We start from the raw sequence: 13,082 nt of genomic DNA, 5'->3' as shown, positions 1-13,082 counted from the left end.
CCCTCCCTAGGCTTTTACTAGCAATGCAGATTTTCTGACAAGATGTAAAACCCAAGTTTCAAGCTGTGGTTCTTGAAGTTCTCCTACAGTTTTCCTCTTTTCCTTAGAACTTCGGAAAATTTTTACTTAAGATCATATCTTGGCTATGTCTTCCTTATAACTGTTGGGGGACAAATGGGAAGTTTTACAGGCATTCTTTTTACTTTCCCTCTCATCGGGCCTATAAATTAACACAATGTTATCCACATCGCTTTGAAAAGAAAGGGGAATGATTAAAAGAAGGATTTTTATAGTGCATGCAAGTTTTTTCCATGATCCCAGAGCTTTTTCCAGAGACAGTCATTTCTCTATAGAAACATATATTTTTCTCTTTTCTTCAACCCACCCCCTCAACCCCAGCAAAAATTTAATCTTGTACTTACCAGACTTTGTACCCCTCTGCTCAGGCAAATTGAAGAGCTGAGAAATTAGCTTGTGAGTCTGAAGTATATAGGTGCTAAAAAATGTAAAGCAAGTTTTTTTTTCTTAGTAACAGAGACTTAAGGTTCTTGCTAGAATTATTTTAATATTTACAATAAATCTGTACTTGGTTTTACCAGGTGGATACAGCCTAAGTGTTACTGCGAAGGACTTCCTTCCTAACCTTAAGAATATAGGGGTCAAAAATATTAAGCATTCTTACTTTCCCTTAGGTTATCTGCAACCTACCCTTCATTTTTACCTTCCCTCATATTCAGTGGGTATTATAAGACAATAATAGGAAAAATATTTGTAGATAAAATTATTCATCAGAAAATGAATTCTCATTTAAAAAAACCCTTATTAAAAAAAATAAGATTTGTCAGGCATTTCAAAAATTTCAGCTGAGAAGTGAGTATTCAGAGGACACACAGGCATAGTTTAAACCATCTTTGTAATTGGACAAACTTGCAGAGGCAGAATGGTGCTTTCACTGAAAGGGCAAACTCTGGATCTTGAGTACATGGGTTCATAAACTTGGTTCTACCACTAACTTTGTGAACTTCTGCACGTTCCTTAATCACTTTGCGCCTCTTTTTTCTTCATCTGTCAGATGGCACTCACAGTCAAACAGTGGTTGTGAGGATTAAAAAAAAAGATCCATGCAAAGCCCCAGGCTCAGGCCCTGGCACATAGTCAATGCTCAGTAAATGGTAGGTGTTATTACTGAGGGACAGATTCAATTAAAGGGAAAATTAATATTTTGATAGTGCAGGAAAATTGGTTTAATTTCCTCTTCATGCCACAGAAGAGGAAACGTTGTTTTTATAATTACCTAATGAAGAGCATGGAAGAATTTATTGTGCAAATGAAAAAATCTAAGTTCACCATTGAACTAACAAAATCACTGAGATTTCATAAATTATGGAAGTCGAAATACCAAACTTGAAAATCAGATCGCAGTACATTTCCCCTGATAATGCCTGAAATTATTGAAGACATCACAACTACAGAAGCAGGCAACTGATTTCCTTGGGGACCAGGGGTCCAAGTCCACAGAGATTCCCCAGAGGAGCCCATCTGGTGTCAGAGATGTCTGTGGGGTTGGTGGCATAAGCCACTGCCAGGGGTGGGTACCAGGATGAGCAAAATAGCTGATGGCTCATGATAAAACTTTACGTTAAGATCGTAAAGTGCTAAGCCCAGAATGATGGCAAACCACATCACATACTCAGGCATCACTTGATGTGCTCACTTGATTGTTTTGCCACCCCCTTCACAACACCCTCAGTTTCTCTCATTGATTCATATTCTTCCCCCTTCCCTGCCCCCAGTCTGTGTCATTCCTTTCTCAAACATTTACTCTCTATACCTGTCCATTTTTCATTTCTCAGTACTCTCACTTTGCAACATTGTATGAAATCGGAAGTGATTGAATGCAGAATCTAAGACTATTTCTATCCTATATAATATATGAAATCATGGGAAATGTGATTTTGTACTCTACAAGGTGGTCCAAGATTTTGGGACCACGGATTCATATATGGATAACATTCATAGCATAAAGAAAATAAATTGAAATGAGCTTATTTGATTTAAAGTATTAGTTTATTTAATTTAAGGAACATAAATTTAGGAAAATTTAAACCTACACATAAAATAATAATTTAGTTTATGTAGACCTTGCTCAGCACTTGATATTAATAACACTAGACTTTCTAAAAGATTTCTTGTGAGTTGTATTTTATTTGAAAGCATTTAATCTAGAAGGATCAGTCTCTTTACCATAATGGAACATATAGTAGGTATTTTCAAAGTGTGGTGTGCATGGCTTGGGTCCTCTTTATTTCTAATCATTACACTGAATTCATAATTGTCTATGCCAATGAGGAAGAACCATTCACATCAATGCCATAAATGGCAGGAAATACAGCATGAGTCCCGGAGACAGCAACTACCAACAACAAATGAGTCAGGAAACCAGAGGGCAAGTCCCTGTGGACAGTTAAGCTGAAGGTCCCAACTCTGAAATGCGCTGGCACTCTTAATGCCTGTCCTATAAATACTCTTTGATTATTTTTCTAGTACCAGCTGGAAATAATTATATTGGTAGGAAAGCACACAGAGGATTTTTGATTAATGAACTCAGAGTTCACATTGATTGACATTCTAAGGGTCAGGTTCTAAGGATCCCCAGACAAACGGCACCTGCCCTCAAAAGGAGCTCAGTCTTGTGTGGAGACAAAGGCAGGCATGCAGTCACAGTCGATGTGAACAACTGTGATAGAACCATCTGGGAGGGCTAATTTAAAATAAAGTGACCAAAGTGATGTCCCTGTACTTTGCAAGTACAGCAAAAGTCAAAAAGGAGGGCTGAGACGGAGATGACTACAGGACAGAGATTTGGGGGCACTTATATTTTTAAGCACCTTTTGTTTACCTGAAGATCCTTGGTTATTAGAAAATATAATCCTATTAACTTTCTTCCATCTGATACCCATCCAGTACAATTCAACCCAAATCCACCATTTATCATCAATCCTCATTGTATAGGTCTGTGGTAATGATAGATAATGGCTGTAGGGGACAAATGGATTAGACTCAGTCCTTCCCCACAAGTAGTTTATAGTGTGACGGAAGAGATAAGAGATGTAAACCAACATAAACTTATTTGTAGAAAAGAAAGGAGGGGTCGTTGTTCCAGTTTCCTGGTTACTAACACAAATACCATGTGATGGATTAGTTTTACCCCAGGAATTGATTGGCTCATGATTTAAGAGGCTAGAAGGTTTGCTTCCTCCTGGGGTTGCTATCTTCTGGCTGGCCAGCAGGCTTTGGGGTTCCTTGGCTTTTCCATCCCATGGCAGTGCACATGGCAGCACCTTCTCCTTTCTCCTCAGGATCCATTGACTTTTGGCTCCTGGCTGCTCCCGGTGGCTTCTCTCTCGCTCTGTCTGAATTTCATTCTATTTTAAAGGACTCTAGTAATGTAGATTAAAGCCCAACCTGATTCATTTAGGCCATACCTTAACAGAAGTAACATCTTCAAGAGATCCTATTTACAATGCATTCACACCCACAGGGCCAGGGTTTGGGACTTGAACTTTTTGGGGGACATGATTCAATCCCCAACAGGCATTATAAGTGTACTGCTGTGCATTTTGGAGATGTGTCTGTGGAATGTTCTGATGCAGAGGTTTATTCCTTGACCAGCGGACAACATCCTCTCCAGGTCAACCCTTCGAACCTACAAGGAGCCTTTTGTCCCAAGATCTCTGCCTGCCTGCCAACCTTTCTGGCTTCTTGTTCACTAGGTTTCCTGTGCATGGTCCAGTCTGATGAGCCTTATGGCATTCTTAATTCTCCTGCCTTAACCAGTCTGGCCCCTGACCACTGACCATCTCACCCATAGTTATATCTTGGAAACCATTTGTTAAGCAGAAAGTTTACCAATGTATCAACCAATAAAAAAGAAAACATTAAAATTGCATTAACCAAGCCCCAGGAGGAAAGAGACAAGTACTAAGAATAAGGCTAAAGACCAAAGCTGCTAGCCTTTGACAAACATACCAAAACTTACTAATGCTTCATGGAGAGAGAAATGGTTCAGTGTTAAATGGGGGGAAAGCTTGGATTCCCGCCACTAAGTCTCACTTAATCTCTCTGAGCCTCTTCATTCTGTGCCATCAAGCTCTCCTTAGCAGCATTCTCCTTTAGAACACTGATCCAGAATAGTTAACCAATTTGCTGCAACATCCTACTGTCAGATACTATACTAGTTGCCAAGGATAGAAAGTCCACAAGAGATACTTCCTGTCTGCAAGGATATTATAATCTAGAAAATGAAAAAAAATAAGAATATAGATAACAACAGTATGAAATGAATGTCAGTTACTAAACTGCAGGGAAGCACAAAAAAAAAAAAAAGATATATTAATTCCATTAATCTTCTAGTCCACGTGATTCTTTTCCTTTTATAAATTAAATCAGTGTGTGAGGATGGGGGGTGTATTTCAGGTAAGGGGACTGATGTTGCTAGGGATTAAAGCAGCCTATACCCCACATACAAACCTAGTAAATGCTTGCTATGTGTTTCAAGTTATGTCAAGGGCAATACCCTTGTTTCTGAGGAAACCTGGAAATAAGAGAATGTATGAAGGTGTCTTTTGCAGTAACTCTGGTTCTTGAAACATTTGGGTTTTCCTGGTAATAACTTAGAGAATCTGAAGCCACAGAGGACTCAGGAGCTGGAAAGGAACAGCCCGTCATGCTCAGAGCTCTGAGAAGGTCGAAACAAAAAGAAACCTAATCATTTGCTCCCCAGGTGCAATAGTTAGCAGCTACCTTCACCAATCCCTCCAATCCCACAGGGGAATCCTTCTGCAGTATTGTGAAGTGATGAGCTTGCTTTAACCTGCCAGAACTTGTACCCCTTACATTTTGATTTCATAATCTTATTAAAACAAATTAATAAAGTGATCACCCTAGGAGACCAGTGGACTTATTTAAATTAGTCCATCACTATTAGGAAGTATGACTGTAAAGTTCTTTTTGCTTGTTCATATATTTAATAAAGAGTTACCGAGAACCTATACTGAGCCCATGTATGTTAACCAGGCCCTGTGTTAGGGAACACAGATACCCAATCCTCATAGAACCCACCATCTGGTGGTGAAGAAGATATTTTAAAAGATAAGTTATTGTTCTGGTTTGCTAATGCTGCCATTATGCAAAATACCAGAAATGGATTGACTTTTATAAAAGGGATTTATTAGGTTGCAAAGTTATAGTTCTGAGGCCATAGACGTGACCAGACTGAGGCATCAACAAGATGATACGTTCACTGAAGAACAGCTGATGGTGTCCGGAACACCTCTGTCAGCTGGGAAGGCATATGTCTGGCCTCTCCTGTTCCTTTGCTCCTGAGTGGTATTTCAAAATGGTTTCCTCCAAACTGTCTCTGGGAATCTGTCTTTTCTCCTCTCTCTCAGCTTCTCCGGAGCAAACTCTGGGCTTCATCTCCAGGCTTAGCATCTCCAAATGTCCCTCTGTCTGCATCTCAAGCCTCTCTAAGCTTCAGCATCTGTGTCAGCTCCTGAACTCTCCTAAGTCTCCAGTCAACTAATCAAGACCCACTCTGAATGTGTGGGGTCAATACCTCCATGGAAATAATTTAATCAGAGTTCTCACCACAGTTGAGTGGGTCACATCTCCATGGAAACACTCAATCAAAATATCCACCCAACAAGATTGGGTTAAAAGATCATGGTTCTTCTGGGGTTCATAACAGTTTCAAACTGGCAGCTATAATATGATATACCACATGCTATAAGAAGCGTAAAAAGGTCAAGGACCATTGGCATCCAGAGAAGGGATTACCTGAGTGCCTAGGAGAAGTAGGAAAAAGCTTCAGTGAGCGTGTGAAGGCATGAGGTGATAGGTATCCTAGGACGATTAAGGCTTGTGTCACAGAGAAGACGAGTAAACAAGGATATTCCAGACAGGAATGAATGATCCATATCAAAACAGTGTTATTAAAGGACCTGCCTCATTTGGAAAATGGTAAGAAGTTCCCCTTGGCCAAAACACAGAGTGCTAGGGGAGAAGAGAGGAAATGATCTTGGTAGGGCAGGTGGAAGACTTGCTGTGCCAGCTAGGGAGTATGGCTGTTGGGAGCCACCCTGGTTAATAAGGAAAACACTGCAACAATTAGATGTGCAGTAGGAAGGATAATTGAGGACAGACAGATCAAGGAGAGGAGACCATATAGAAAGAGTAATTGAGTCAAGAGAGGATGGAATCCAGGGTGATTTCTGGGTTTCCAGCTTGAACAGCTAGTTTGTAATATTTACTAAGAAGGGAACAATGATAGGGGAATGGAGGAAGAGAAAGGTTGGAATCAAGAAAATAGGGAAAATAAATGATGTAGTAGAAGAGGTCATGGGAAATACTGTAGAAATGAGGAAACATGGTGACTGAGAAAGGTAGTCATGAGCTGACTGAAAAATAGAGAGTAGTTCAAAATGGCTAATCATATATTGACTCAACTTGAATAAAAAGACTTTTACATCTAGATAAGAGCCTACATGGAAACAAAAATAATAATTTCACCTTACTCTGATTACCCAAGACAGCATGTACATCTTCTTTTGTTAAAATAAGCCATTGATGGTTTACAAAAGATGCTTTGGTGTGTTATTTTTAAAGCATCAGTGCCTCAAGATTCTGCTTTTTGTCCCTGAAACCCATTTGCAAGTAAAATGCCATAGTTTAAAAAGGTTGATGTATGAAGTTACATTCACATTTTATACTTTCAGAAATCCTGCTTCCGGATCTTTGTTAATTTGCTCCTCTTCTCTGTCTCTCAACCTTTGTTTAATTTATAGCTCTGTCTTGTCGTTTCCTTCCTTATTTAAGTCACCGACATTGTCCATTCTTCAAAACTACCTGTACAGCTTGATCCTTTGTTTTCCAGTTGCTTACTTTGTATTTCATCCTTTAACTTGCTTTATAGAGCTTAGTAGGATTAACTGCATATATTACCATGCATTTCAGTCATTTTATATTAAAATGTTCCCTTTTTATTATTTCACTTAAATCTCTCCTGGACTCAGGATGTCAGAGAGTGTTCCATGGCTAAAGTGTGCCACATTTCCCCATCTCAGTCCTTTTCCAGCTCAGCTTTATGGTGCATGCCTTGTCCAGGTTCCAGAAGAGGTGTGGTGGAAGAATCCTTTAAAAAGCCAAACCACTGACCTATCCTGAGGAAATCTGAATCATCCTGTTGGCCCTAGAATCACCCTGATTTTCCATGAATCCCACAGACCAAGGTTGGCCGAGGATAAGACCAGTGTCACAGCCCAGGAGAATAGTGGAGCAGCAGACCAGCATCCAAAGAATGGGGATAAGAAAGAAGAGGTGAACTTTGCCCAAGAATTTTAAAGCACACTTATTTAAATTTATAGTATCTGACTCATATTCACAAAAGTTTCCCCTTGGTCTTCCCTATGTAGTTGCTGTTTTTCCTTTTTTCATTCTGCCTAAAATATCACTCCCTTTTTTCTTCTTCCATGCTGAATTCTGTGCCCTCTGTCTTGCTGCCCTTCTGATCACTGAGATTATTTGGTTATGATTCTTTGTTTTAAATATTTCTTGAATGTTCAGTTTTTCTGACATTCTGTGTGTAAGACAGTCCCCCAATTTTAAGCATTCAATGATAGAAAAGTCCTGAGTTATAATCAGTTTCATATGTAGTACAAATTATATCTGTGTGTCTTACTATGCTTTCTGGCTTTAAAAACGGTAGCTTTCAAAAAATAGTAAATACGTGATGGTTACTTAGAAGTAAAATAATAACTGGCTTTTAAAGTAATGTGAAATAATCATATAAATTGGTGAAAAAGAAATTGCAGCTGAAGAAACACTACTTTTTCTCCTTCTAGCATCTGAGCATTCTTTCCTGTTCCATTCATCCATTCAGCTGTCGTTAATGCTGCAAACAATTATAAAGCTCCCACCGCAGGCCAGGCCCTGTGCCCAGTTCTGATGATACAAGATGACTAGTGAACATGCCTAACCTCCAGGAGCTCGTGGTAGTGAGAAGAAAAGGATACAAATAAAGATTCTAGTCGTATATTCTGATAGAGCATCTTTGGGCCCAGAGACCACAGGTGGCACCTGGCACGGCATGTAGTAAGGAGTTAGTAAATGTGTATCGAGAGGTCTGGTTTCTACTCTTGTCTGCTTCCAACGAGCCAGGCAGGCTCTGTCAAGCCACGGAACTTCTACGTACACTAACCTTGAAGCAGAAATGTGTGCTTCCTTCACTCAGCAAGCATTATTGAGTACTTAGCATGTGTCAGGCTGTGCTATATATTGAAACTGCAAAAGCTGATAAAGGGATGTGCTATTATTAAAGACCTTTTAATCTAGTGTAAGAGACAAACACATAAATAATCAGTGATGTGTGGTAAAGGCTATAATGAAATGTAAAGGATAAAACGAGGGTGTGACAGAAAGGGAACTTAATTCAGCCCCAGTAATCAGAGAAGTCTTCAGAGAGGAGGTGACATATCAGCTCCACCTTGAAGGATGATTGTCCTCATCCAGGGTACAGATGTCAGTGGACTCATTCTGGAAAAGGCATGATGCTTTTGCACTATGATCCCTCACCTTCTGGAAAGCTTGAGGAAGGACCACATGATCCTGCCAGGACGGGAGTACCAGTCATTCTATGAACTGTCACCACCTGAATGTTTATATGAAATAATTTATGGTCATTAGGAAGCAGTTGGACATTTTCTTATGTTTTATACATTAAAAATCATACAACACTTTGACTAGTCTCTTTTACTTGTATTATTTGAAGCTGAAAAATTATTCCAAGTCCAATAATAAGATTACCATTCAAGGAAAGGAAAAAAAATAATGAAAATCTCTGGCTTTTCCCATCCTTTCCCCAGAAGGAGCTAATATCTGGTTAGAATGATCATTAATAGCCTAGAGAAATATAGGGTTGTTAGTAAGGATGATATTTTCAGTTTTTCATTACAATTTTCACCACAAATGAATGATTTTGGTAAAATTTAATTGTTTCATACTTCTGCTAGATATGATTTGCTTGTCTAATTAAAGTCTACCTAATGGTTGTACTAAATTCACAGTATTTTAATGTGTCTTTTCATTTCTATATTAAGAACAAAGAAGAACTAAGATACAGGGAGAAATAGTACATGCAGTGCTTACAGTTTTGATTATAAAAACCTATGGAGAAATTTCTTGGCACCCGATCTTTCCCCAGCCTAAGTAATCTGTGCTAGAAATCACAAGAGACAATATAATATTGTTGGTCAGTTCGAAGCTTTTCAGTTGGAATTTGTATTGCCTGCTTCTCTATAAAACAAAGGCATAGAACAGTATCTGCCATATGGTGAGTTTTTGATAATTGTGTGCTAAATACATTTACAATGAAATAAGTCATTTGTCACAGGTCTTAAGGTGAACACTTCCAGAAGCGAAAGGGACTGAAAGCAGCAGTGTCATGAGTACAAGCACACCAATTGTGGGAGGATAATTATGAAACATCCTCAGAAACTTCATTTATAAGCAGTCTCCACTTCAGCTGTACTTCCTGTTCCTGTGTGGATTTACAGCTTTCTCAAGATTATTCAGCTTGTTAAGAGTAGGTGCTTGTCTTCATAAAGTTGTGGAAGAAAAGGAAAAATAAGTTTTAGGATCAGAGGAAAGGAAATTACGTGTTCTAAACTGGTGTTTTCGTCTGTTGTTTTTTTCCCCTTGGCTTTTTGTGAACACAACATTCATGCAACTAATGGTAATAATTTCTCGTGTGTTTTCTTGACACATCAGTCCTCTGAAGTAGGGATAACACTAACAGCAAGAAAAAGGGCATGTTATTTGGATTTCAACAGAGGTTAACAAGGGCATTTTGGTTTTTTCACGAAGGGATTTGAAACTTCTGCTTTACAATGAGTAGGCACAGTAAAAGAAAGATAATGAATATATATATACTTGAGGACTTGGGATAGCACAGATAGAAAGAAATTGAGTGGTTGGAGGTTTTTAATCTATGATGGTGGTTCTCTGCAAGTGTCTGAATTTTTGTTAAGGGACATTATGAAATTTTATATATAATGAAAAATGCCAACAATCTTGTTATTTCTTTTTACTAACAAGCAAATAATTAAGAAAGAGAAACCAGTTTTAACAGTTGTATAGGGAAGGGATTTTCTAGTTGATAACATAATGCCTAAGACCTCAAATGAGAGCTCCATGTGGCATTTTTTAAAATTTATGTTCCTTTCAGTAATGGAATAGAATCTGTTCCCCTACATCTATTTCATTAGAATTTTTGAAGCACCTGTCACCTATCATCGTCGGCTTATACATATTTCAAGTTTTTCTGATGAACAAATGTAATAACACAGGGTCCATATGTCCACATGTCTGGGAGGGAGACTTCACGTGGTTTTGGATTACCTGTTTGGACTCCTATTCCCATTTATTGTTTGGAGTGTGTCACCTTCTGTCAATCTAATTACTGCTTTAGGAAAACGGCTGTTCTCAGCTCACTGTATGACTATTGCTGCCTTGTGAAAACATCCCAGAAGCCTCTGCAGTCAATTGATCTACCCCAAAAGTGTCACTCTCGCATAGAAAGCTGACTTCAGTTTACAGGCTTACTCAAGGTTTATGGAGTTCTCTGAAGGAAGAGTTTCTTTAGATATAGCAAGAGAAGTTGAGGTTTCAGTAGCTATCTTGCCTTACCTTGACATACAGAAGAAATCTTTTCAAAACATAATCAGTCAGCTGACAGACACATGGAATATATCCGTCCCAGACTTCCAGCCTTGACAAAATAATAATAATTTAAGTGCCTACATTAACTGACCAGTGACACTTGTGAAAGATCAAAGAAACTTTCAAAGGCCAGCAACAGAGGTTTTGATTTTGCTAGAAAAAGGCCTGAAGGACCTATTAATCCACTTAGTAATCCCTTTGGTTTATATCAACTATTCTTTACTGTGATAAAGACAGACTTGGCTGAATCTAACAATAATTCCTTTGTCATCATTAAACAGTCATAGATTTTTAATATCATAAAAAGAAAATTGTTCTAATAGTTTCACATTCACACTGTGGTGTTCAAGCTTGTGCCATCGCTTCCATTTTCAGAGCTTTGTAATTCTACCGTAATCATTTGTTCTTGGCACAAATGTGTTATACAAGCTCTCAGCTGAGGATAAAATTTTCGAAAAATTTTTTCCAGTGTTCTGGTTATGTGACTACAGGAATTTGGAACTCGATGTTAATTTGCTCTTGTGTTTTGTGTTTTTGTATCTCGATACGCTCCTTCTTTAAATAAAGCAATTTTTAACTTGAAGTAATAAGATTTTAACGTATCTTTGAATGGTAGGGATAGTACATTACTTGAATACTGGTGATATTCATTGCAGGGTAAATAGGTAAAAGTGTTTATTGGGAGAAAACGAGCACTGGTTTTTGTTTTTTCTTCTTCATCATTAACGTTTGCTTTGTGACTTCATGCCAACTGCTTTGTCTGCTTAATAGTTGATATAATTCTTCAGGTACAAAGTGAGCTATTTATCTAATTGATTTTTTTAATCCATAAACTTATAAGTATTATATTAACCAATCGGCATTCTCACTGTGACTAAAATTTGACATCTGAGTACCAATATTTTAGTCATATTTTAACACTGTAAATATTCTCTTACCCTTTTTTAATGCCTACCTTATTTATTTTGGGGTTCAGTCTACTACTATAGTTGGATATGAGTGGGAGAGAGCTAGTCCACACCCATCACGTCACAGGTGTGGGAAAGCCTTGACAGGGGAAGGCTGGCCTCACCTTGCCCTCAGGCAAAAGGAGAGTACACGTTGTATGATGCTTGTCCACGCTGATTTGAAACCTGGCATAAAGTTTTCCCTGAGGTCTCTATGGGAGACGCGTGAGAGATAATGAGTTAATATTGGTGGAGATCTTTCAATAAAGTGTAATTGATGTTTGAATTTTTATAAACCAAACACATTATCTACCCCTGAAAGCTCTGTAAGAATATTTAGCACACATGTATGTGCCAGATGGATTGTAATGACAGTTGATAGGCCTCTCCTAACCTTGCGTTCTGTTGTCAAAAAATCTGCACATCAAAACAACTATACTTTTTACAATAGGGTTTATTGGATAAAAGATTCAGGCACACATTGAAAAATCTACCATCTAGATAAGACTATAAATTAACCTTATTTAAGATAAGACTTAAAATTAAAGGTTTTCTTAATAATGTTTTTAGCCTGCCTTATAGAAATATAGGTAGATAAATTTTGAAAACTATCAGAATTTTCTTGATCTTACATAGTTTTCTTTTCATAATTGAATTCTGATGAAAAAATTGTATGATGTAAGGGTGCAAGACTCGCAGAAGTTATTCTTAAAAGCTCAAGGACATGCAGAGCACAAAGCAGAAACATGTCTAATACAAGAAATAGTTATCACCCAGAAGAGTACTCTAGAGCTTGAGATAATGCTAACAAAAGACTTTAATATATAGGAAATCAAGTTAGTAAATAAAATTATTATCTTAATGTATTGTGACATTCTTTGTAGTATTATTATAGGAACCCTTTAAGATTACTTATTTTGGGGGAAAATAATGGCTGTAGATCCATGATGGGGGACAGGTGGCCCCACCAATTATAAATTCCCCAAGATTGTAAATGTACATTTTATCATCTTGTGTCAAAATATTCATTTTAATATTCAAACATTTTACCACATAATAAGCTGTAACCATATGTTTATTTGTTAGATTATACCACTATAACATTAATAAATATTTACAGAGCTGTGGTGCATCATAGATGTATTAGAAATGGTAGCTCTCTTAGATTTTAAGTGAAAATCATCAGTGCCTCAGAAACTAATTTTAAATGTTACATTTGTTACACATTGATAAGAGCCAAGGAGCTCACATTTTTAAGACTGACACCCCCTTATAAACTCATGTTGTTTTATTTATTTTCCCCAATTGCATGAATTAAAGATGGAGTGTTATCTCAGCTTTGGATTCCTTAGCTTGATG

The 13,082-nt window shown here is 37.8% G+C and overlaps 1 protein-coding gene and 1 long non-coding RNA gene across 7 annotated transcripts in view; one reads left to right on the top strand and one right to left on the bottom strand.

Moving 5' to 3' along the window:
* Positions 1-13,082, top strand: part of MEF2C (myocyte enhancer factor 2C) — a 138,278-nt gene that overhangs the window by 82,827 nt on the left and 42,369 nt on the right. The gene's annotated exons all lie outside the window — the stretch shown is intronic.
* The window catches only part of LOC119508239, a 28,671-nt gene that overhangs the window by 13,920 nt on the left and 1,669 nt on the right, over positions 1-13,082 (bottom strand). Inside the window, exon 2 of the long non-coding RNA XR_005211437.1 lies at positions 423-496. This is a non-coding gene — a long non-coding RNA (uncharacterized LOC119508239). The remainder of the gene's footprint in view (positions 1-422; positions 497-13,082) is intronic.

Source organism: Choloepus didactylus, chromosome 13 (genome assembly GCF_015220235.1).
Source record: "Choloepus didactylus isolate mChoDid1 chromosome 13, mChoDid1.pri, whole genome shotgun sequence".
In the NCBI taxonomy this organism is placed as follows: Eukaryota; Metazoa; Chordata; class Mammalia; order Pilosa; family Megalonychidae; genus Choloepus; species Choloepus didactylus.
This window is presented reverse-complemented; position numbering and strand designations above follow the sequence as displayed.